Source organism: Cebus imitator, unplaced genomic scaffold (assembly GCF_001604975.1).
Source record: "Cebus imitator isolate Cc_AM_T3 unplaced genomic scaffold, Cebus_imitator-1.0 Scaffold477, whole genome shotgun sequence".
Taxonomy (NCBI): Eukaryota; Metazoa; Chordata; class Mammalia; order Primates; family Cebidae; genus Cebus; species Cebus imitator.
This window is the reverse complement of record NW_016107792.1, coordinates 1,217,375-1,242,068: the sequence shown is the minus strand read 5'-3', so window position 1 is coordinate 1,242,068 and position 24,694 is coordinate 1,217,375. Positions and strand designations below refer to the sequence as shown.

The window sequence follows — 24,694 nt, the reverse complement described above, 5'->3', positions numbered from 1 at the left end:
CTGCAACCTTCGCCTCCCAGGTTCAGGCGATTCTCCTGCCTCAGCCTCCTGAGTAGCTGGGATTACAGGCATGCACCACCATGCCCGGCTAATTTTTGTACATTTAGTAGAGCTGGAGTTTTACCATGTTGGCCAGGATGGTCTCCAGCTCCTGACCTTGTGATCTACCCACCTCAGCCTCCCAAAGTGCTGGGATTACAGGCGTGAGCCCCACCACCCAGGCTTTAGCTGACTTTTAATTGTAATAATAAATAAACACTTTTTAGTAGTTTTATCCAAGTAGTGATATTCATAGTATATTTAACTGCCTTTCATTTTTAGTCGAAACTTAATATTTCTAGTCAACCCATGTTCCTTTTATATTTTTAAAATTTTTCTTCACATTTCCTTTGGAAAGTAGACTGTGAGTTATTTTTCACTAAAAAAGATTAAAGAAGACTGTAAGATTTTTATTATATGGATAAAAGCCAAAGCTTGAATTGCATGTGCATGGTGAATGTAAGATAACTATGCTGAATCTTGGTATATCAAACATTGGTGCAGTTCAGCAGCAGAAGGTACACAGCGGAGATGAAGTCTGGGGAGCTTGGCTTTTATTTAAAAGGGGGCTGAGAAAGCAATGACAACAAGAGAAAGGAAAATGCATGGCGGGAGCCAATACAGGAAATAGGAGTTTAGATCAGATTATCAAAAAGGCATCTTAGAGATCTTAATTTGTTTTTTATAGATGCATTTTCATAGGTGTGGGAATCATATTGCCAGTAATTTTTAGGTGAATTACATGTGATACCTGGACATGGATAGGATATTGTATCATATAGTGAGTTCAATATTTTCAGTCTGTAAAGAAGAAAATCATTTGGCTAGCATGATTTTAACACTTGGGCAGGAAACATTATCTAATTAGAAATTAATAATGTTCTTTTCATTCCATTTTTATGTAACTATCTTCTATTCTTGGCAAGTGTGGTTGATTGTATTATTGTTCAGAATATCTGCTGCCACTCCCAAGGCAAGGATTATATTTCCTTTGCCCATTCGGTCTTACCCACATGAGTTGTTCTGGCCAAGGAAATTAGAGTGGAACCAATCTGTCATTTCTGAGCCAAAGATTTAAGGCATGGAGTTTTAAACAAGGATTTGCCACATCCTCTTTTCCCTCTTCAGTATAGTTGGCCATGTCCTAAAATAGAAAGTGTTCCATTAGATTTGGTCACATGGTGAAGAAAATGTGGAACAGAAGCATGACTGACCTGAGGCAGACCTGCGGTATGAGCACTGCATTAAGCTTGGGTTTTGTAAATCCCACTGCAATTTGATCTCTTTTGTTACTCTGACATAATCTATTGTCTTCTGACTGATACAGCAAGATAAGCTGGATTCTGCTATGGAAGGGTACAACATTTTTTTAAAAAATTTAAGTTGTAAAGGGAACTCTAAAGAAAACTATTAAACAAATAATACAGGGCAGTAAAAGAAAGGATAAAAAATGTTGAAAGGAATTGCCAAATGTCATGAGTTTGGGGAACACTGCAGTAGGAAGCAGAGAGCTGTTAAGGTTTTTAAGTAGGGGCTAATGTGAGTAGCTTTAGGTTAAGGAGATAAAATTCTGATAGAAGAAGGAAGGAAAAATTGTAAAGAATTTTATAAAGAACAAGTATGGGCAAGGCATTTGGAAATGTAGTAATATAAGGGATATAGAAGAATGGTGCTTGCATTTTTAGATATTGTTGTATATATTAATTTAAAACTTTAAACAGAAGATTATACATGTTGCTATGGTACAGAAACAAAGGGTAGCATTAGCTATCCAAATAATCTAAGAAAGCTTTTTGCTGGACAGATATATGAAATAAAGTTTGACTATTCAAATAGAACCGCTGCCTCTGTACATACCAGTGGTATCCACGTCCTTTCTACTCTCTTGGTTTCAATGCTGGTTCATAACGTAAAATCGTTTTCCACTATATGTGATCTGGGTGTACAACTGGTACAGTTTATACAATAGAAATCCATGGTTTAGCATCAGAATATGCATAGACATTCATGAACCAGTACCAATCACAATTCCTACAGCTTCAAAACAATGCCAAAATGGCAACCTGAAAATTGTGATAATGCAAAACTCTGTCCTCAAAATTTCTAAGCAAAATTCATTATAGTGCCCTTCACTCCATCTTCACTTGTCTTCTGTTAGGATGAGTGCTGTCTTATTTTATCTAGGAACTTTATCTTAAAGTAAATAGTGCCAAGGATTAACCAACTTTATTTTCATTTCAGAGACACATGTTCCCTATAACCCTCCAAAAATTACATTTTTTTCTTATTGCTGTCATTTATTTGGTAAATGAGTTATAGGGGAAAGATTGGATTTAGAGCTGTTCTGCATGGACAAACCCATCAATATTAATATTATGCTTAATTATTGGTAGTTTGGATTATATAATATAATTTAAACTCTGTTCAAATTTGTATGGCATTTATACTTGGAAATATAAAGAGTTTTTCCTGTGGCCATTTTATAGCATTGAAATTTGACATTGTGCTACATGCTATTAAAAATGTAATATTGCACAGTGAACACCAAGTGTGCTTTATAGTTCCCATGGCTTTGACTCTATGCTAGAGCAATGTCTGTTGTTTCCCTCTGCATTGAAAGGAGATTTATCCTTTCAAATGTATTCAGAAAGCCAGCACATTTAATTGAAAGCGTATTAAAAAGACTCAGACATTACTACCTAAGATTTATAATCTAAGAGGTGGATCGTAACAGTTACACAAGCATACTCCAAAATTATTTTAAAGAAATGAATGTTCCTTTTAAAAATACATAGAGAAAGAAAAGTATTTACAGTGTGTACTGCTTAGGGTCAAAGACATTTGAGAGAAAAGGTAAATGAGAAATTTGTTGTAATATGTGCAAATTTGGAGTGAGTTTTAGAAATCAACTTCGGGCTGTTAGGAACATCAAATAGTGGAAGGTTTAATAAATAAAAGTTTAAAGTAAATTATGGGACAAAGTATTTCAGATACAAGATATGGACTGTAAGTATTTAAAGTATTTATTACCACATTAAAATGTTTTAAAATAATGTTGAAGGTCCTATAACTGTGACTTACTTGGACTTTCTATGATATAAGTGAGGAAAAAATTCTCCAAACGATAAAAATATTTATAAACCATCAATTTATTTTGTGACATTTTTAGGATCATATAAATATAGCATATATTCTTTATTGTTCTTGATGAAAATTTCATTTAAGGCTTAAAAAAATGAGACTGCAAGTGTGATGCATGGAGACCCATTTATTAAATCATTTCAACCATCAAACTTCTGAAGCCTCAGAGACAGGAACCTGTTTGCTTATATAACTATTCTGTTTTGCTTTCTGTGGGGTGCAAGCAGGTTGTCTGAAAACTATGATTCATAGTAGAAAATCATCTTCTTTGGTTTAACATTGACCTTTTGGGAAATACTTGATTATGCAGACCTATGTTTTTTTTTTTTTTTTTTAATTTATTGTCTTGGAAAACAGGCAATCAGAATTTTGTTCGGGAGAATCAGGGAAGAAAAGGGGTGGATCAGAGTTAAGTCAATATTTTATATTTCAATTTTTACACGTATAACAATATTTTAAATTTGTAGAAAGTTTTCAACATCTGTGCTTTCAAACTGTAGTTGTTATTGGTATATGAAACATCTACATTTATTCTGCCTACTTAATTGTTCAACAAACTTTAACCTAAGATAGTATAGCAAACCTTGGTATTTATAAAAACTTGGGAGACATTAGCTAGGACAGTTAGACACACTTGAAACAGAATTTCAAAGGTGATTACAAAGCAGAGATACATGCTGACCTTGGGCTATGTCACAGAAGCTACTTTTAATAAAATTAGAGTTAAAGAAGGTAATTACTCAGAGCATCCTCTTCCCTGCTAACTCAGATATTATTTTAAGTTCTTTATTGATTCATAAGAGATCCTATCTGATATCTTGATAGCAGTGGACATTTTTGCAAGTAATTCTTGATTATTATGACTTTGCTTCTTTAAATAGAAATTAAGAAGGTACAGATCAACATTAGATGTCTTCCCCTGCCAACTGATTTTTATTTTTTTCCTGTGATTTCACAGAAAAGTTTCAAAAATCAACTCCTCAGTGTTAGGTGTATATGACCACTGGGAAGTCAAATGATGTTAGGAACTCTGTGCATATTTAATAGCTTTTTCAAGACGGTCAAACCAGGAATCATATTTTGTGCCATGGCAATTAAGCCTAAAAAACTGTATGTGATTGTTACTGTCTACCCAGATCCAGGAGGGAGGAAGAATCTGGGAAACTACAACACATTAGGCATAACTGGGAGGAGGGATCCCACCCGGGATGTCACTTGAGTCAGAGGAGTGGCCCAGAGGGCTCTCTGGCAGTGCAGGAATGCAAGATGTAAATTAGGAAACATTTGTAGAAGTTAAAGAGCTGGAAATTGTTACTATCAAGAGATTCTATTTGAAAGGACAAAGCACACACACACACACACGCACACACACACACACACACAAACACTGACAAGATAGAATGAAGAAAAACAGACAAGCCTATACAAGTTCAAGAAATGCGTATCCTGGAGGCCAGTTCAGGACATAAGACCTAGAAATAGAAATTCCATATGACCCAGCAATCCCGTTACTGGGTATATATCCAAAGGATTATAAATCGTACTACTATAAGGACACGTGCACACGAATGTTCATTGCAGTACTGTTTACAATAGCAAAGACCTGGAACCAACCCAAATGCCCATCGATGATAGACTGGACAGGGAAAATGTGGCACATATACACCATGGAATATTATACAGCCATCAAAAACGATGAGTTTGTGTCCTTTGTAGGGACATGGATGAACCTGGAAACCATCATTCTCAGCAAACTGACAAAAGAGCAGAAGATCAAACACCGCATGTTCTCACTCATAGGCGGGTGTTGAACAATGAGAACACATGGACACAGGGAGGGGAGCACTACACGCTGGGGTCAGTTGGGGGGAAATAGGGGAGGGACGGTGGAGGGTGGGGAGCTGGGGAGAGATAGCAAGGGGAGAAATGCCAGATGTAGGTGATGGGGAGGAAGGCAGCAAATCACACTGCCACGTGTGTACCTATGCAACAATCTTGCATGTTCTCCACATGTACCCCAAAACCTAAAATGCAATAAAATAAATTAAAAAAAAAAATAACAGAGCCTTCTCTGTAGTGAATGTTCTCATCTGTGGGTCTCTCCTTGCTGGGCAAGGAACTGCCTTTCAAGTAAGTAGAATTGCCCCAGATATATTGACAAAGTCCTGATAAGATTGATAGCTTTGAGGTTTTTTTCATAGATTTAGTGTTTGGTATCTACATATATTGGCTGTAGATATTTTAAAATACATATAAAGTATGTAAAAATTAAAATGATTATTAACTGATATAGTAGTTAGATTTTATGATCTACTGTGTACAACTAACATTTTTGAATATAGGTGAAGGGTTCTGTACCTTTGTTTCACTAAACTCCTTAGCAGTCATCAGTTGTGTTTCTCAGCTGGCCTCTGTAAAAGCTTGGTGTTTTGTAATGCAAAAGTTTCCTTTTAGGCCGGAAAATGTCTCTTCACTAAATAAGGAATTGATACAATATAAGTTACTAAGAGCCCAAATCTGTGGAGCAGATGACCCACAACTAGAAGCCAGGACACCCCATCCTAAGTGGAAACAGGAATGGAGCTGATCATTCTGTGGATTTGCCTGCACTTGTAACAGCAGTGTAACATTGTCTAATGACCTGCTGCATCCCACCCTAGCACACACACACACACGGACCACCCCCAAAATGAGCAATCTGGAACAGATTATGAGTTTGATTCTTTCAAAAGAGACTTTCTAATGAATTTGTTGAGTACTCCTGTGAGAGATGTTCAAAGAAATTAGTACACTTTTCCCCAATACTATGTACTCTTCTTTTATCTTCTACCTTAAAAGTTGAATGAGATGTTCTCTGTGTGCTGCTGTTATGAAAAGAGAAAGATACAGTCACTTACCACCTACTTATTTGTTCCCATCAAGGCATTTGTGGTTCTCGGTATCCTGGAAGTATGAATGACCCAACCCACACTGGAATAATACATTTGCACAAGATAAAAGGAAATGATAAAGCATACTCAGTGTACAGGATATTAAAAAAAAAGCTCAAAATATCTGCTCTTCTAGGCATTTTTATGAAAGTCTTTCAGGCTCTTAAGATCTTTCAATTGTTTAGAATTCTTCTGAATTCAGTAGAGCATTGCTTTTCACCACCTTATCTCCAAGAACTAAGGATGAAGGCAAATGGTGAGAGGTTCTTGCAGCCATAACCAAAGAAGACCCATGAAAGGACAGGCTTCTTTGTTTGTTTTTTATCCTAGTATTTTATTTTTTTAAATAAATGAATTTTCCTTTATTCCCTAAAATTCAGCCATGTCCAGCTTACTCATATAAGCCTTGTATTACTTATCCTTGATTTATCTAGGCCACTCCAACCTATGGCCTTTCATCTCATCCTTCACACCATCAGTGAGAAAAGGAAATTTTTGTTTCTAGAAGAAATGTGCTATTTTGTTCTGTAGCACATCATGTGCTAATTTGAGAATCATAACAAGCATAGATCCAACTCAGAAACAAACCCCCATTTCACAAAACATACAAAGGGATAGGCAAATTCTAGCTGAAACTGTTTCAGACCTCAGCTCACTATAAGCCCAGGACATATTACATGCCTCATAGATTCAAATGTTACTGTTAGGTTTTGGTGGACGTTGTAAGTCTAGAGAATAGCTAATTGAGTAAGACTTGAACATCTAATTGCATTTCTTGAACAAGATGTATACTCAGAACAGAAAATATTATAGAAATCTACGACTTTATGTCACTGACTCTGAAACACTAACACACTACTTTTCCAGTTTTATTTGGCTATATTTATTTGACAGTTGGCTCTCTTTTATAGAATGTTATACTGTGCTATAACTTAATAACTAAAACAACATTTATTTTTTTCCAGACCGGGAATGTCAGAATTATGTCATTGTAGCTAGCATATGTTAAGATACTTTTCAGCTATTACTTCAAACGCTCTATTTTCCCCTACCTGCCCTTTGGTAGAACTGCTTTCCAGTGCTTTGTCTATAACCAGTAATTATTGCATTATGGTTATTTTTATCCCGGTATGTCTCTTATTGTCGCCCAAACTGGAAACTTCTCAAGGGCAAAGTTGGGATAATGTTGTTCTCTCTGCCAGACGTTATGCTTGGACACACAGAAATCTCTCAGTGCATGTGAATATTAGTGAAAGGATAGTAATCCGTAAAAGAAAGAATGCTCCAGGCTACCAGTCCTCTAGCTGTTTTGATAAATAACCTGTCCGATTTATCCTTCCAGATGATATTATATCAAGTGGAGAAGGCCAGTCTGTGAAAAACCTGTAGTAGAAATGACAATAGTTAACAATAAAGGCCAGACCATCATCATATCCAATACAACTCAGACAGTATCCCCTGCTTTATTCTGTTTTCTCTTTTTCTATTTTTGACTCATATTTGGGCATATGGAACTCAGGAAGTTTCTTGCAGAAAAGTCTACAATAAATGGGCAGCTTAGCTCTGGTATAACATAAAGAGAACACTTCCTGGAGGCTGATGACTTTGATTTGTGTCTGGACTCAGTAACTGAGCAGAAGATAGACTTGGATCATTTATTTTACTTTACTAATCCTTAGTTTGCTGATCTTTAAAACAGAAGAAAGTAATAACACTAGATCTTGCTTACCACCCGAGATCACTGAAAAAGTCAAATGTAAAAAAAAGTGTGAAAAGAATTCATAAACTTGATTTAATTTTTAAAGACCCACTTGAAAATCTCAGCTCCACAACTGATCATACCTTTCTGCCTTACCTAACTGTATAAACTGACTGATAATGCATATATAACTGGGAAATGTGAAATTTAAAATTTCCTTCTTAGTAGTGTTTGAGCTGAGCCTTGAAGGATAGATAGGGTTTGTACATGCAGGGATGGCAGGCATAATTGTGTGAGATAACCAAATTTAGTAACTGACAGCAGTTTATGTTTTTCCTCTCTTTAAAATGGTTTTTTTTTTCTTTCTTAAGTATGCAAGGATTTTACCATAAAAGAGGAGTTCATTTTTTTCTGCCAAAGCATTCTTGAGTTTGTAATAACTGTCATCTGTTAATTTTGGTTAAATTCTATACAGTTATAACAGTGTTTAGCATTATCGGAATTTTTAATTTTAGTGAACCAGTGTGTTATCTGATACAATAAAGAGCGGCTACAGCTTTCTTGTGTTGTTTTTAAAGGAATAAATGTTTTCTCTTTGCTCTCTGTTTGGAAAAGTTTAGGCTAGTTTTTTTAAAACAGTACGAAGAGGAAATTGTGAATAAATAATTCATTAAGTGTCTTTCATGAGCTTATTCCTCATAAGCTATTACACTTGCTGTCTGCATCTCTAGCTCATTTCCTAGGGAGGTAAAGTAATGACATTAAAACTCCAGCAGTACAATCTACATCAGAGTGGTTGACTAATGTTTTGAAGTATTTGTCCCTAGACCTCACATTTTAAATTAATTCTTAATTACCACAAAGAAAGAAAAGAGTATAGGCAAAAGTGAAGAGAATATTCATGAGCATTTTTCCTCCTCTTGGAAGATATGATGATAGCTTTACAGATTTTGGCAATACTATATAGTTGTAGTAATATACGAAATCACTCATACTGGAAATTGTCCAAGATTGAAACTTTCGAAATATGGAGTTATCCAAGATGCGGCTGTGTAGGCTTCAGATAATTTCCAAGAATGACATTCTTGAGCATATAATGGAAACTACAATTTTACAATGCATGTGTAGGGTTTCTGTGTAGTTAATATTTCCAATTACATCTTTTTAATTGTTACTTTAAATCAAATGAAAATCACATTGAGATCAGTAGATGGTAGTGGCAGCAGCAGTGTGTTTAAGTTTCCGTGAAGCTGCTTCATCCCCCACTACTCCAATAAAAACAGAATGTTGGCAAGGAATGGGCCTTATTTGAATTTTGATTCAAATGAACTGAAAAAAAAAATCACTTAAAGACAACCAGGGAACTGTGAACAGTGATTGATGTTCCTAAGAAATTATTTGATGTTCCTAAGAAATTATTGTTAATTTTTTAGATCATGCTGTTATATGTTTTTTAAGTTTTTGCAGAGATACATACTGAAATAGTAACATGAAATATGATATCTGAAATTTGCTTCAAAATAACGCAGGAGAGGTGGAGTAAGTCGCAATTTTGATGAAATGTGATCGGCTATGTGTTTATAGTTGTTGAAAGTTTGTTATGGGTATATCAGGTTAATTATATTGCTCTCTCTACTTTTGAATATACTTGAAAATATTTGTAATAAAATAAAATTTTGATATGATGTCAAAATAAATGCTGACCTAAATCAAAGACAAACATATTTTTAAGATACCTAAGAAACAAATAGAATAAATAAAATGGAATGCAAAAAATATCCAATTAATCCAATAAAATAGATTTTAAAGGGAGGGCAAAAGTAATACTACAGGCCGGGCGTGGTGGGTCAAGCCTGAAATCCCAGCACATTGGGGGCCAAGGTAGGCGGATCACTTGAGGCTGGGAGTTTCAGACTAGCCTGGCCAACATGGTGAAACCCCATCTCTACTAAAGAAAAAAAAAAAATTAGCTGGGCGTGATTGTGGGCACTAGTAATCCCTGCTACTTAGGAGGCTGAGGCAGGAGAATCTCTTGAACCAGGGAGGCGGAGGTTGCATGGAGATGATGCAATTGCACTCCAGCCTGGGCAACAGTGAGACTCCATCTCAAAAAAAAAAAAGTAACACTACAAACTAAATGTTTGTCTCCCCAACACCTAAAGTCATGTGTTGAAATTAGTACCCATGTCAGGGTATTTGGAGGTGGTGCCTTTGGGAAGTGATTAGGTCATGAGGGTGGAGCCATTATAAATGGGATAACTGCCCTTATAAAAGGGACCCCAGATAGATTCCCTCTTCCCTTGCACCATGTGAGGGTGCAAAGAAAAGATGGTATGAACCAAGAAGCAGTCCCTCACCAGACACCAAATCTCCTTGTGCCTCGATCTTGGACTCCCCAGACTCCAAAATCCTGAGAAATACATTTGTGTATAAGCGAGCCAGTCTATAGCATTCTGTTATAGCAGCTTAAACAGACTAAGACAAGTAGCAAAGGTGAGGTGATATAACCATAGAAGAAACAAATTATAGATTTAACCCAACTCTATTGGTTAACTATGTTAAATATAAATTGTTTAGAAACTCGATTAAAAGACAGAGTTGTCCAACCAGACATGAAAACACATACAACTGTCCGCTGTCTAGAAAAAAGTGGGATGGAAACAGACATACCATACGACACTAATCATATAAAGCTGAAGTGGCTTTGTTAATATTCGACAAAGACTCCAGATAAAGGAAAATTATCAGAGATAAAGAAGGATGGTTTATAATAAAGTGGCCAATTCATCAAGACATAAATTCTTAAATGGATATTCCTCTAAGAACAGAACTTCTTAGAAATTAGTAAAAAGTTTTCACAAAAATTACTAAATATTTGAATATTAAACAATACATTTCTAAATAACCCATGCTGTAAAAAAGGACATCACAAGGTAATTATAAAATAATTTGAAATAAATGAAAATGAAATTATAACATATCAAGAACATTAGGGTGCAGCTAAAGCAGTGCTTCATGGCAAACTTATATTTTAAGTGTATTAGAAATTTTTTGCAAGGTTTAAAATCAAGCTTCCAATTATGAAGCTGGAAAATGAAGAGTGACTAAACCCCAAAGTAATTAGAAGGAAAGAAATAACGATAGTAGAAATCAACAAAATATAAAATGTAAAAGCAATAGATGAAGTACATGAAATCAAAAGGTAATTTGCTGAAGAGATCAGTGTCATAGCTGGACTCGTTTAAGAAGAAAAGATGACCCAACTCTCTATTATTACAATTAGAGCACTTTGAAGAAATGGACAAAATTCCTGGTGACACAAATTTCCAAAAGAAATAGAAAAACTAAATCATCTATTTTTAAAAATCAAATTTGTATTAAAAATCTCCCCACAAAGAAAACTGCATTGATGAATTATACCAGATATTTTAAAAAGAAATAATGTCAATTCTATATAAACTCTTTCAGAAAGGAGCAGAGTGGGGGAAATTTCCCAGCTCATTTTATAAAGTTGGTTTTATCTTCATTACCAAAGCTACCCAAAAACTACAAATAAGGGTAACTAGATGAACATGGCAGTATCTCCCTTGTATATAGACAGAAAACTTATCAAATTAAATCCAGCAATATAAAGGAATGCAAGTTTGATTTAACATTTGTAATCAATTGATATAATTTATTATATTAATAGGAGAAAAGAGAAAAATCATCATCTTAATACATACAGAAAATAAGTTGATGAAATTCGAAATCCATTAATGATAAAAACTCTCAGAAGGCTAGTAGTGAAAGGAAACTTCCTCAACCTGATAGACAACATGTGTTAAAAACCTCCAGCTTATATTATACTTAATAGCCAAAGATTATTTTCCCTCTAAAATTGAAAACCAGGTGAGAATATTTACACTTATTATACTTCTAGTTCTGGGGCACACATGCAGAATGTGCAAGTTTGTTACATTGGTATTCATGTGCCTTGGTGGTTGGCTGCATCCATCACCCTGTCATCTACATTAGGTATTTCTCCTAATGCCATCCTTTCCCTAACCCCACCACCCCCAAGAGGCCCCATTGTATGATGTTCCCCTCCCTGTGTCTATGTGTTCTCATTGTTCAACTCCCACTTATGAAAGAGAACATGCAGTGTTTGATTTTCTGTTCTTGTGTTAGCTTGCTGAGAATGATCGTTTCCAGGTTCATCCATGTCCCTGAAAAGGACATGAACTCATCCGTTTTTATGGCTGTATAGTATTCTGTGGTGTATATGTGCCACATTTTCTTTAGCCAGTCTATCATTGATGGAAATTTGGGTTGGTTCCAAGTCTTTGTTATTGTGAACAGTGCTACAGTAAACATACATGTGCATGTGTCCTTTCAATAGAATGATTTATACTCCTTTGGGTATATACCCAGCAATGGAATTGCTGGGTCAAATAGTATTTTGAGTTCTAGATCCTTGAGGAATTGCTGTACTGTCTTCCACAATGGTTGAACTAATTTACACTCCCACTAACAGTGTAAAGCGTTCCTATTTCTCCACATCCTCTTCAACATCTTTGTCTCCTGATTTTTTAATAATAACCATTCTAACTGGCGTGAGATAGTATCTCATTGTGGTTTTGATTTGCATTTATCTAATGACCAGTGATGATGAGCTTTTTTTCATGTGTTTGTTGGCTGCATAAATGTCTTCTTTTGTGAAGTGACTGTTTATATCCCTTGCCCACTTTTTGGTGGGGTTGTTTTTTTCTTGTAAATCTGTTTAAGCTCTTTGTAGATTCTGGATATTAGCCCTTTGTCAGATGGGTAGATTTCAAAAATTTTCTCCTATTCCATAGGTTGCCTGTTCACTATCATGATAGTTTCTTTTTCTGTGCAGCTCTTTAGTTTAATTGGATCCCATTTGTCTATTTTGGCTTTTGTTGCCATTGCTTTTGGTGTTTTAGTCATGAAGTCTTTTCCTATGCCTGTGTCCTGAATATTACTGTCTAAGTTTTCTTCTGGGGTTTTTATGGTTTTAGATCTTACATTTAAGTCTTTAATCTTTCTTAATTTTTGTATACTCTTAACACTTGTATGCAACATTTTTCTGGAGGCCCTAGCTAGTGTAATAAGGCAAGAAACAGCATACAGTTTAGAAAGGAAGATATACATACTCTGTTTTCAGATAGCATTATTTTTGCAAAATGCTACTAGAATAAGTGAATGTAACAAGATCTCAAAAAAAGGTCAATGTCGAAAATATATTTTACTTCTATTACTAACAGTTGGCAAATGAAATATTTTAAAGGATAATCACATCATCAAAACATGAAATTCTTAAAGATAAATTTAGCAAGAAATAAAGGATCACTACACTAAACACCATAAAATATTACTGAGTGAAATTAAAGAAGATCTAACTAAATAGATCACACTCATGGATTAGAAGACTCAATATTGTTATGATGTCAGTTCCTTTTAAATTGACCTATAGATCAACTCAACTAATTCCAATCATAATCCCTATAAACAATTCTGTAAAAAATGACAAGCTGGTTCTGAAATTTATATGGAAATGCAAAAGAACTGGAGTAGCCAAAACATTCCTGAAAGAGGAAGACATGCCCTATCTGATTTCAAGACTTACTATAAAGTTACAGTAATCCAGACTCTGTGGTATTGGTAAGTATAGACATAAACATCAGTAGAACAGAATAGAGTCCAGAAATAGATCCATATATGTATGGCCAATTGATTTTCAATAAAGAGACCAAATTAATCTAATAGGTAAAGAATAGTCTTTTCAACAAATGGTCCTAATACAGTTGGCTATCTACATTTTGGATGCAGGTGGAGGAAATGGACCTCAATTCTTATACCCTAAACAAAAAATAACTTAATATACATCATAGACCTAACAGTAAAAGCTAAAATCATAAAACATTTATCAGGAAACATAGGAGGAAGCCTTTGTGACATCAGGGTAAGCAAGTAATTTTTAGATAGTACACAAAATGCACACACAGAAAAAAAAACTGATATATTAGAGTTTATTAAAATTAAAATTGTCTACCCTTTGAAAGACACTGTTAAATAATGAAAATCCCAAGCCACAGACTAGAAGTATTATTTGCAAAAAGTATATCTAACAAAGGACTTATGAATAAAGAATTCTTACAACATAAAAATAGGGTAAATAAAGCAACCTTTCAAAAAAAAGGCCAAAAGACTTGAACAGACAAGTCACAAAAGACTATAAGATGGCAGATAAGCACATAGATATAATGTTCAACATTATTAATCATTAGAGAAATGCAAAAAAATCATGGTGACATGCTACAGCACACCAACTAGAATAGTTAAAATGAAAATGACAAAATATTAAATGTTGGTGAGTTTATATAAAATATTAAATGTTGGTGAGTTTATATAAAAAATGTTGGTGAGGTTATATGAAATTCTAGAACAGCAAAACCTCTATTGATCAGAAATAGCTGTTATTGACTAGGGCTGGGCATGAAGGAACTTTTTGGTGTCATAGAAATGTTTACTCTCTTGTCTGTGGTAGTGGTTACATGGGTTTATACATTGTCAAACTCATTGACTTATACACAAAATGGGTACACTTTGTATTTTGTATATTATTCACAATAGGTGATTAAAGTAATGGATTTCTTGGCTTCTCAGAATTATAGCATATGAAATTATGTTTTCCTAGCTATTGTCAAAGGGCAAACTAATTCTACTTTAAGCAAACAGCATTTGGTAGCACTTTTCATCACAGAAAAGATTCTCCTGTTTCGATTATTAAAAGTTGGCTTAGGCAACTTTTATAGCTGGACTCACCTAGGGGAAAAAAAGACCCAACTCTCCATTATCATAATTTAAAAAGCACACTTAGAAGAAATTGACAAAATTCCTGATGACACAGATTTCCAAAACAGAAAAAGAAATAGAAAAACTAAATCATGTATTTAAATATCAAATTTATTTGCTTGTAGCTTACTTACCTGCAGGTTTAACAGTACTTTTGAAAGTAAATGAATAGCCAAGCTGGTATTTATCAAGTCTTGTAGCCACCCTTTACTTGTTTTTAATTAATCTTTTTATTTTAAAATAATTATATACTTACATGAAGTTTTAACAAATAATGTAGAGATCCCACGTACTCTCTACCCAGTTCCCCTGAATGATAACAACTTGCATAACTGTACTACAGTTTCACATCAGGAGATTAACATTGATTCAATCCATTGATTGTGTTCAGACTTTCCATTTTACTTATGCATGTGTGTGTATTTTATACAGTTTGATTACATGTAGGCTTGTGTGTCTACCAGTACAGCCAAGATATGTTCTATCATCACAAAGATCCCTGGTGGTCTTTTATAAGCACACTCCACTCCCCACATCCTCCGTGGCCCCGTCATAAACTCCTCATGACCACTGTTTAGGCTGGTGCAAAGTCATCAAGGTTTTTGCAGTTACTTTCAGTGGCAAAAAGTGCAATTACTTTTGCGCCAGCCTAATTTTTTTTTTTTTTTCATTTCTGGAACTTTGTCATCTCAAGAACATTTAATAAATAGGACCATGCAGACTGTAACCTTTGGGGACTGGCATAATTCTCTCATAATATGCTGAATTTTTCTCAGCATAATTCTCTGGAGATGCATGTTATATGTCTCAGTAGTCATACCTTCTTCTTGCTGAGTACTATTGTATAGCATGAATATACCAGTTTTCTTAACAGTTCACCATTTGAAAGACACATGGATTGTTTCCAATTTTAACTGCTAAAAATTTAGTGTCAGCTATCTTGATTTCATTGTTCCATAACAACCAGTGTTTCCCACAGTATAATTCAAGCATTTTGAAGAATTCTCAAATATGAATATATTAACATTCTGTTACCATCTAAAGTACCTTAAGATACTTTCCTGAGTCTGTTTAGGGAAGTTTGCTTGAAGAAGCTATATTCCAAGTACAATGGAACTTCTTTTATGGAACACCTTGGATTAGATTTTATTGCAACTGAGAACATCACTTTTTGTAGACTCTTTGTAATTTGCAGGTAATGATAAATGCAATCAGATAGAAGCCTGTGTGGCTTCTAATTGAATCACAGGGAAAATATATATCCTGCAGCATTCAGGAGAAAAGGTGCCTTGTTCAGGGAACAGAATGTCACTTTCTTTTGTTAGTGGAAAAGGGTGACTGATTCATTAGGCATCGAGGGTCAGTTAGATATTCCAGATATTCCTGTTAAAAATACCTTACCATTTGTTGGGCAAAGGTTTTGCTTCTGACATATCCTTCATTCCCTTCAAAGTGCATTTAGAATTTTTGATCTGATCTTTCAGCATTAGAGGTTCCAGGCAAGATAAAGAGAATCAACTCTGAAATATAAACTTGTCATCAATTTTTTCTTAATTTTCAGTTTGTGAAGTCATGTTATCGGAGCCTTTGTGAAACTTGGCATATATTTGTATACAAATTGATTTTATGATTTTAAATAATCAGTTCTGCTGCAGCTACAATTGCTGTCACTGTAAGCTTTTTCTGGTAGCAATCAATATCAGAAAGAAGTTAAATTGCAGGGAATCTTCTCTTGCTAAGGAAAGTGTTTAATGAATAGACCAGCCATTAATTGTCTCTTGCTGTTAGGTCCAATTTACCTGTGAAACTAAGCAAATCCTGACCACAGCTTTCTGCTCTCTGCCCGTGTTTCCAAAATGTCCCAAATGTCTCAACAGAGTAGAGAAAAAAAAAAATGGGTAACTTCCTTTCTAGATGGTTTGTCTAAAACTTCAACTCTTACTTTTCCACTCAGACCTGGGTTCCTGGATGCCTAAGTTACTGAGAAAGTGCCGCTCCTCCAACTCCCTTCACTTACCTTTGCCATTTTAGTTAGCAGATTATTTAAGCAGAATGGATTTTTGTTTTTAAAGAGTACTGATAGCAGTATTTGTAACTTCTCCAAACCTTTTAAAAATATTTTAGCATGTTTTAAATATATCAGTTTTTAAATACACTGTTTCAGGCTTATTGGAATAAAGTCTGAAAGAAAAACCAACAGAGGCATTAACTCTAAGAGACAGAGTGTAATGCAGGCTGGAAAGATTTGTCATTTATCCAGTGGGTGCTCCTTCACAATGTACCCAGAGTTCCACTTTTTTCGACCACTTCTACCTCTTATGCCTGGTCCAACCACCCCAGAATTATTACAGATGCCTTCTAACTGGTGTTGCAACATGAGCCCCAACCCCTGCCTCTTTCTGCAAAGCAGAGCAGCCACACTGACCCTTTTCAAATAAAGCCAGAACACGCCACTTTCTGTTCAACACTCTGCAGTGGCTTCTCACATCATTTAAAATAAAAGCCCATGCCCTGCAGAGCCCTACACATTCTGGCCACATGCAACACACAACTCTCTGGCCTGGCTTGCCCTTGTGTCTTCCTGGCCCCCTCACCGCTGGCGACCCTTACTCTTCTTGCAGCTGCCTGCCCAGCCTGCTTCTCCCTCTGGAGGGCCTCTCCCTCTGGCGGGCTTCTCCCCCAGACTGTGGCACTTCGCAGTCAAGTGCCAAAGTCTTCAAGTATCTACACAGTGTTTTTTTTCTCTGCCCAGCATAGTGCCTTCCCTGAGAGCCCTGTCAAAACAGAGCTACCCATACTGACATCCTAGTACTACATACCTTGCTTCTCTTTAGTGTATATAATTCCATATTTTTATTAACATGTAAATATAAACTCCTCTGTATGTTTATCCATTTATTTTCTGTGTGGCCTAGAATGTAAGCTCCATGATTGGAGAGACATCCTGTTTAGTGCCGTAACGCAGCAGGCTAGAACAGTGTGTGGAGCCTAGAAGTCACTTAGCAAATACTTGTTGAATAAATACGTTAATTAACCAATCTGTGTCCCCTTTCCTTTATGCCATATTCATAGAAAAGTTACAGAATAAGCTATAAGCAGAGAAATCAGGGAATACCAAAGCTGTTTAATAAGCATAACACGAGTATAGTAAATTGGTTTTGACAGGTAGGTTATTACTAATCTAGCAGTTTCTGGGAATGATTGTTAAACTCTACCATTATGATTGTGAAGCTGTCATTTTCTCTTTGAAATTATTCAGTGTTGCTTCACATAGCTCGAAGTATATTATCAGGTGTTTATAAGATTAGAACTATTTCTCTGATGGAATGAGCATTTTATTATAATGTCATTTATCCCTGATAACTACTTTTGCCTTAAAAGTTTATTGCATTTTTACTGATTTCCTTTTTGTTAATATTTGCTTGTTATATCACTTTTTCTTCATAAATATTTCAACTGTTTTTGTGTGTGGGTATGTCGCCTAAATACATATTTAGTGTTTTCTTTTTCCCACCATGCTAACCAACTGCCTTTTCATCAAGTCACAGAATGTTTACATTTACCCACATGTACACCAGATTTTGTTCGTAATTTCTTGTCAAATCTTTAATTTTTATTCATACATTACTTCTTCCTGTACTGTGTCCTTTCTTTGGATGCTTTGAGCACTTTTTTTTTTTTTAATTCTGTAGTTTCATAATGATGTACCTTGTTAGATGTGTAATTTTATTTATCCAGGGAATGGATCATTGTCCTTCCTAATTATGATGATTCTTGTTTTCCATCAGTTATGATAAATTCTCAGCCATTACATTTTCAAATATTACTTACCAGATTTCTCTCTTGGTCCTTCTGGAATCCAGCTACATGCACATTGGCCATCACATTCTGCCTTCCCTGTCTCATAAGCTCTTGTTCACACGTTTCATTTCTTAGTGCCATATTCTGAAGAATTTGTTCAGATCATTCATCCAGTTCACTGCTTTTCTTCACATTTCCAATTTGCTGGTTAGCATATCTATTGAGGGATTCTTTTGTCTGACTATCTATGTGTATGTATGTGTGTGTGTGTGTGTGTGTGTGTATATATATATATATATATATATATATGAAGTTACATTTTATTACTTCATAAATCTGAATGTTTCTGCAGTAGGTATTTTAAAAAAATTTTTAGATATCTCCTTTAAATAATTATACTCATCCTTATTTTTGCTCCTAAGTGATAGTTTTATAGTCTAAAGTTTAATGTGCCTGTGGCTCTGCTCTTTATTGTTGTTATCCACTGCTGTCATCTACTGCTACTACTGATCATAGTAGATTGTTTCCTCATGGATTTTGTATAATTGTCATGTGAGTCTATTTTCATCAAGGTTTTATCTGTGGCAATCTTGTGCAACCTCTGTTGAGAGCTTGTCCTTCTAGAGAGTTTTTTTTTTTGCATTTGCTTCTTTTAGATGCCACAGGGTTATCACCAACCAATAGGCTGGTCCCCAGAATAAGGGAGCATTTACAATGGCTGCCTTCTACCCTGTGCTTGCGGTAGGAGCCCATAGAATGGTTGTACTTTACTTCTCTTTTCTGAAAATTAATATAAATAAATTTAGAGATTTCTGTTTTCATTGTATCCCAAGGGGCCCATGGAAGATACTATAGTGAGGCTTCTTTTCCAATGTAATTATCTTGGATGATCCCACACTGAGTTGCCCTTCCTAGAGGGCTTTATTGTCCTATGACATTATTTTGATGTTAATTTCCCTACTTGGAGGTTCCTAGATTATTCATTGAAATCTCAATCTGATATAAGATTTTTGGCCTGTGGTTATAAATTCTCAGGATGGAGATATTGTTACCTATCCAATATATAGTTACATATTCTTATCTATCTATGTCTCTGTATCTTCTCATCTATAGATATGGATATGTAACTATATATGTGTATATACATAGACATACATAAATATGCAACTATATATACACATAGTTCTATATAGATATATAGATACAGTCTCAATCTAAGTTCACACAGAGACAATCAAGTTTTGTGTCTCACTGTCAGTCTGTGGGTATCTCTTCTTATATACCTTTTAATCAAGTACACTATGTTTGTACTTAGATAAAATCCAGTCTCCTACAAGACCTTGTAGGAAGTGGCCTTTGCCTATTTCTCTAGCATCATTTCCTGCCACTGTATTTCTTACTTCTTGCATCAACCATCTTAGTCTTTTTTCCATTTCTCAAACATACCAAGGCTACGTTGCACTTACTGTTTACTCGTAGAATGCCCTCCTGTTTGCCAGGTTCCAGGACCCGGATGCAGGGGAGGTTTAGCTCGCTCCCTATCCCCACTGAGCTCCAGTCTCTTGGCCTCTTGCTCACCTAAGAAAGGGAGAGGAGACCACGTCAGGCGTGGTGCACTCACAAGTAAATATCAGACCCCAAAGAGTTTTTGCAGAAAGTGGTTTATTTAGGCAGAGAAAGAGAAAAAGGAGAGAAAAGATGAGAGAAAGCTTCCATGAAGATTGTGGAAGGGGACCCAAATATGGAATTCAAAGGGTTATGGAAGAAGGGGACTTTTAACCTGGGAGGAATTCCTCCTCCTCCAAGCCCCCTGGCCTATGAAAAAAGTTCCTTCAAACTTCCGCTGGAGTGATTAATCTTTGATTCTTTCCTGCCACGTGAAAATTTAAACACAGACTTCTAATCCCCAGATGGAGAAGGGGGAAAGCATGGTGCTGGGAAGTTCTTGCCCTTGAAACTGTGCCCCTTTGTGGACCCGGGAAGAGAATACATTTCTTCACTTCCACCAACGTCGCATACGTCCAGCATCTTATTGTCATTCAGATCACACATCCCCACATGACAGGCTACATAATATGGTGAGCTCCATGCAAAATGAAAATACAGGGCCCCTTGTTAAAAATGATTTAAAAATTTTGGCCAGGTGCTGTGGCTCACGCCTGTAATCCCAGCACTTTGGGAGGCCGAGGTGGGCAGATCACGAGGTCAGGAGATCGAGACCATCCTGGCTAACACGGTGAAATCCTGTCTCTACTAAAAATACAAAAAGATTAGCTGGGTGTGGTGGCACGCGTCTGTAGCCTCAGCTACTCTGGAGGCTGAGGCAGGAGAATCACTTGAACCTAGGTTGTGGAGGTTACAGTGAGCAAGATTGCACCACTGTACTCCAGCCTGGGCAACAGAGCAACACTCTGTCTTAAAAAAAAAAAAAAATTAAGAATTTCAGGACAGTACAAGGAGAGCTCTAAATCAAATAGGGATTTCTAAGCACAAGGCAGGTCCTGTGCACTCACAAAGATTACACAACCATGAAGCCAGCAGGCCCTACCTGACCAGCCCATCAACTGCCCAACCCCACTTAGCATTTCTCTATTATATCACTTTTGTACTTTTTTCATCATGACAATTATCACTATGTGAAATTCTTTGCTTACTTATTCATTGGCTATCTTCAGATACTACATTATAAGCTCTATGGGAATGAGGATGGCCATATTGTTTGCTGTTGCAGCACCTAGAATGGTACCTGGTTCAATAGTTAGTTTGTATAATGAGTAAATAAAGTCTGCTTTCCTAATGAGTCTCCAAGCAGCCCAAGAATCTTCTTCAACATAATATTCTTGGTCTCCACTTCCAGTTGATCTGATTTTGCACAAACCAGTGAATTTTGGATTCTAAGCCAGCCCTTTCCTTTTATAGATGAGGAAACTGAATCCCATACAGTTCAATTGATTTGCAAAAATTCAGAAAACCAATTAGTGGCAGAGCTAGGAAAAGAAAAATAAGTCTGCTGACTTCCAATTCTACCCTCTGTTTCCTAGGACTAGTATATGGGGTGAGTTTTCCTGCTTTAATGATCTTTGTATTCAGCTACTTGACTTTTAAAATAAACGGAATATGTCCCAAATTTGAATCTTAATTTTGTGCTAAGAAAAATAAGACTTGATCATGAGGTCGGCTCTCTAAAGCAGATTGCCATTTTCTCTGGGAAAACTGTTTTTTTTTTTTTTTAATGGCTGTTTGCTTTGTTTTGTTTATGCCTTTGCTACCTACAGCAGTTCAGTTCTTTCAAGCCCCCCTTGGAAATAGCCTTGCCAATTCTTACTCAGTATAAGTTGTATTCCTATTTATATTATTCTCAGAAGAGATTTTAGCCACAAATTATGTTTCTGTATACTGTTGCCATGCAAAGCACATCACCACCAATTACCTTTCTGCAAAAATGCCAATGGTTTAAAGATATATTACCCATTTGGGAAGCTCAGTGGCAGTTTGAGAGTTGTCCTGATTTTTTAATGCACCTAGAAGACTGGGATAGGTCCAACTATCACAGTAAACATTACACATACGTTTACTCAGCAAAAATCTGTTTTTCATTGAATTGCAAAAAAAGGTAGGCATCAGTCTTTAATTTGTACATATCGGCTGCTTCACTGCAGACGGGGAATAATTCTTACTCCAAGGATTCTGACAGGTGACTAATTATTCTGCTGTAAATTTGATTCTCTCTGCACCTATCAGCTGAAAGTTCTAAGTTTTTTTCCAAAGCATGTGAACTCATGATCCAGCCAGCTCTCCTCAGTTGCTAGACTTTAGCAATGTGAATGTATTATCCTGCTTTGTCTCAAAACACATTCTAACTTTAAAAAGCATTCAGTTGTTCCATTTTACTGACATGCATTCTCTACCTTTTGAATTGCTATTAATTGTACATACTGTTTTATGGCCTTGATTTTTCCAATCTTTTTTTTTTTTTGGAAAAGAAGCAAAACTGTCTTTATTCACAGATAATATGATCCTATATGTATATAATACCAAAAGACTAACAAAAATATACGATAGCTAATCAATGAATTCAGCAAAGCTGCAGTGTGCAAAATCAACATGCAAAAATCACTTATATTTCTGTACACTAACAACCTGAAAAAGGGAATTAAGAAAACAATTCCATTTACAGTAGTATCAAAAAGAATAAAATACTTTTTTAATTGCAATTTAGGTTTTGGGGTACATGTGATGAACATGTAAGACTATTGCATAGGTACACACATGGCAGTGTGGTTTGCTGCCTTCCTCCCCATCACCTATATCTGGCCTTTCTCCCCATGTTATCCCTCCTCAACTCCCTTTTTGACCAGGCTTTTAGCCCACTGCCAGAGTTGGTTTTTGCCTTTTTGTTGTTGTTGATTCATCATACTTGTTTATTTGATTTACTCTACTTTGCCAGTTCTAGTGGAAATGATGCTTATTTTTACTATAATTTTAGAGGTTACTCTAGGTAGGTTCCTCTACAAATGGGCCATGTAGGGGATACTAATGGTAAAGATTAAAGAACAGAACAGGCTGGGCTTAGTGGCTCATGCCTGTAATACCAGCACTTTGGAAGGTCGAGGTGGGCGGATCAGTTGAGGCCAGGAGCTTGAGATCAACCTGGCCAACATAGCAAAACCCCATCACTACTAAAAATACAAAAAATATGGCCAAGTGTAGTGGAACATGAGTGTAGTCCCAGCTACACTCAACAGGCCAAAGGAGGAGAATCACTTGAACCTGGGAAGCGGAGGTTGCAGTGCACGGAGATTGCGCCACTGCACTCCAGCAGCCTGGGTGACAGAGCAAGACTCTGTCTCAAAAAAAAAAAAGTACACTAATTCTTAATTCTTGAGGTAGCTGTATTACCTGAAGTGGGGATAGTGGGCAGAAGATGGAAGATGGTGGGATCGTATATAGTTTGAAACAAGCAGCACCCTGTTTTACTACTTTGATTTATTTTGGGGACAACTTATAAATTGTAATTTTAATTTATAATTATAAAGCTGTTGGATTCATAAAATTATATGTTTAGATTATATAAAATCCATAATAGTTCATTAACCTTATATGTTTATATGTCATAATTAATAGATAATGAATATTCTTTATAAAAAAGTATCTTGAGTTTCATTTAGTACTAAAGGAATGTAAGAGATTTTTATGTTTCTAAAAGTGTCATGAGAAACGTCCCAAAAGTTTAAGAAATACTGGAATGGATGTGATCTGTCTCCTGAGTCTTTCAGTACTAGCCCAGGGCATTCCTGGGAGGCCAAACACAGGAGCTGGAGGCCTACTCAGGACAGAAGCACTTGCTTTACAGTTAGAAACAGTGGAAGGGCTCTTAGGCATAGTAAGTATGTTGTAAATTTTTGATGAATTAATAGTTACGTGGGGATCTAGATCTTAGTTTATTGTTAATTAAGGTATCTCCTTTTGCTTTCTATTTCTTATTCAAGTTAATTGATCTTCATTTAATATTCCAAAGCCCCTATATTAGTAATATATTGCTATGTAACAAGTGACCCTAAAACTTAACAATTTCAAACAATGAACATTTATGTCTCACTCAGTTTCTTTGGGTCATAAATCCAGGAGTAGCTGAGCTGAGGCTCTGGGGTGGTATCTCTCATGAGATTCCAGTTCTTTGAAGCCTTAAAGGGAGCTGACGGATCCACTTCCATGGTGGCTTCCTCCTGTGCCTGGCAGGTTAATGCTGGTTGTTGTCAGGCCTTAATTTCTCTCTTTATGTGGAGTTTTCCATTGGGCAGCTAGGCTGTCCTCATGACATAGCAGGTAGCTTCCTCCAAAGCGAGTGATCCAAGAAAGAGACAGACAGACACCGTCATATCTTTGACCTTAGCTTCTGAAGTCACACGTCCTCATTCCATAATATCAAATTGATTACACAGGTTAACCCCATTCTGTGGGAGCTACACAAGGGCATGAACACCAGGACGTAAGATCAATGAGGGACATTCTGGAGGCTGACTCTCTCAGCCCCAAATGCAGATCTCATTAGAAGTATTCTTTAATTAAAACAATGATTTTTATGTTTACATGGATGGAATACATAGGTTGTATTATGACTGGTTTTGAGTATGCATCCATGTGTGTGCATGTGTGTGTGTGTATTTATCATAATTGGTTTATAACATGTATCCATTAGCTTTTCGTTTTATTTGAAAGCACACTT

The 24,694-nt window shown here is 36.0% G+C and overlaps 1 protein-coding gene and 1 non-coding gene across 2 annotated transcripts in view; both read left to right on the top strand.

The window, feature by feature from the left end:
* Positions 1-24,694, top strand: part of SLC2A13 (solute carrier family 2 member 13) — a 351,864-nt gene that overhangs the window by 288,062 nt on the left and 39,108 nt on the right. The window lies entirely within an intron of this gene.
* On the top strand, positions 2,570-2,701 carry LOC119468713. The gene has a single exon (XR_005197466.1). It is a non-coding gene; the product is annotated as a small nucleolar RNA SNORA22 (small nucleolar RNA).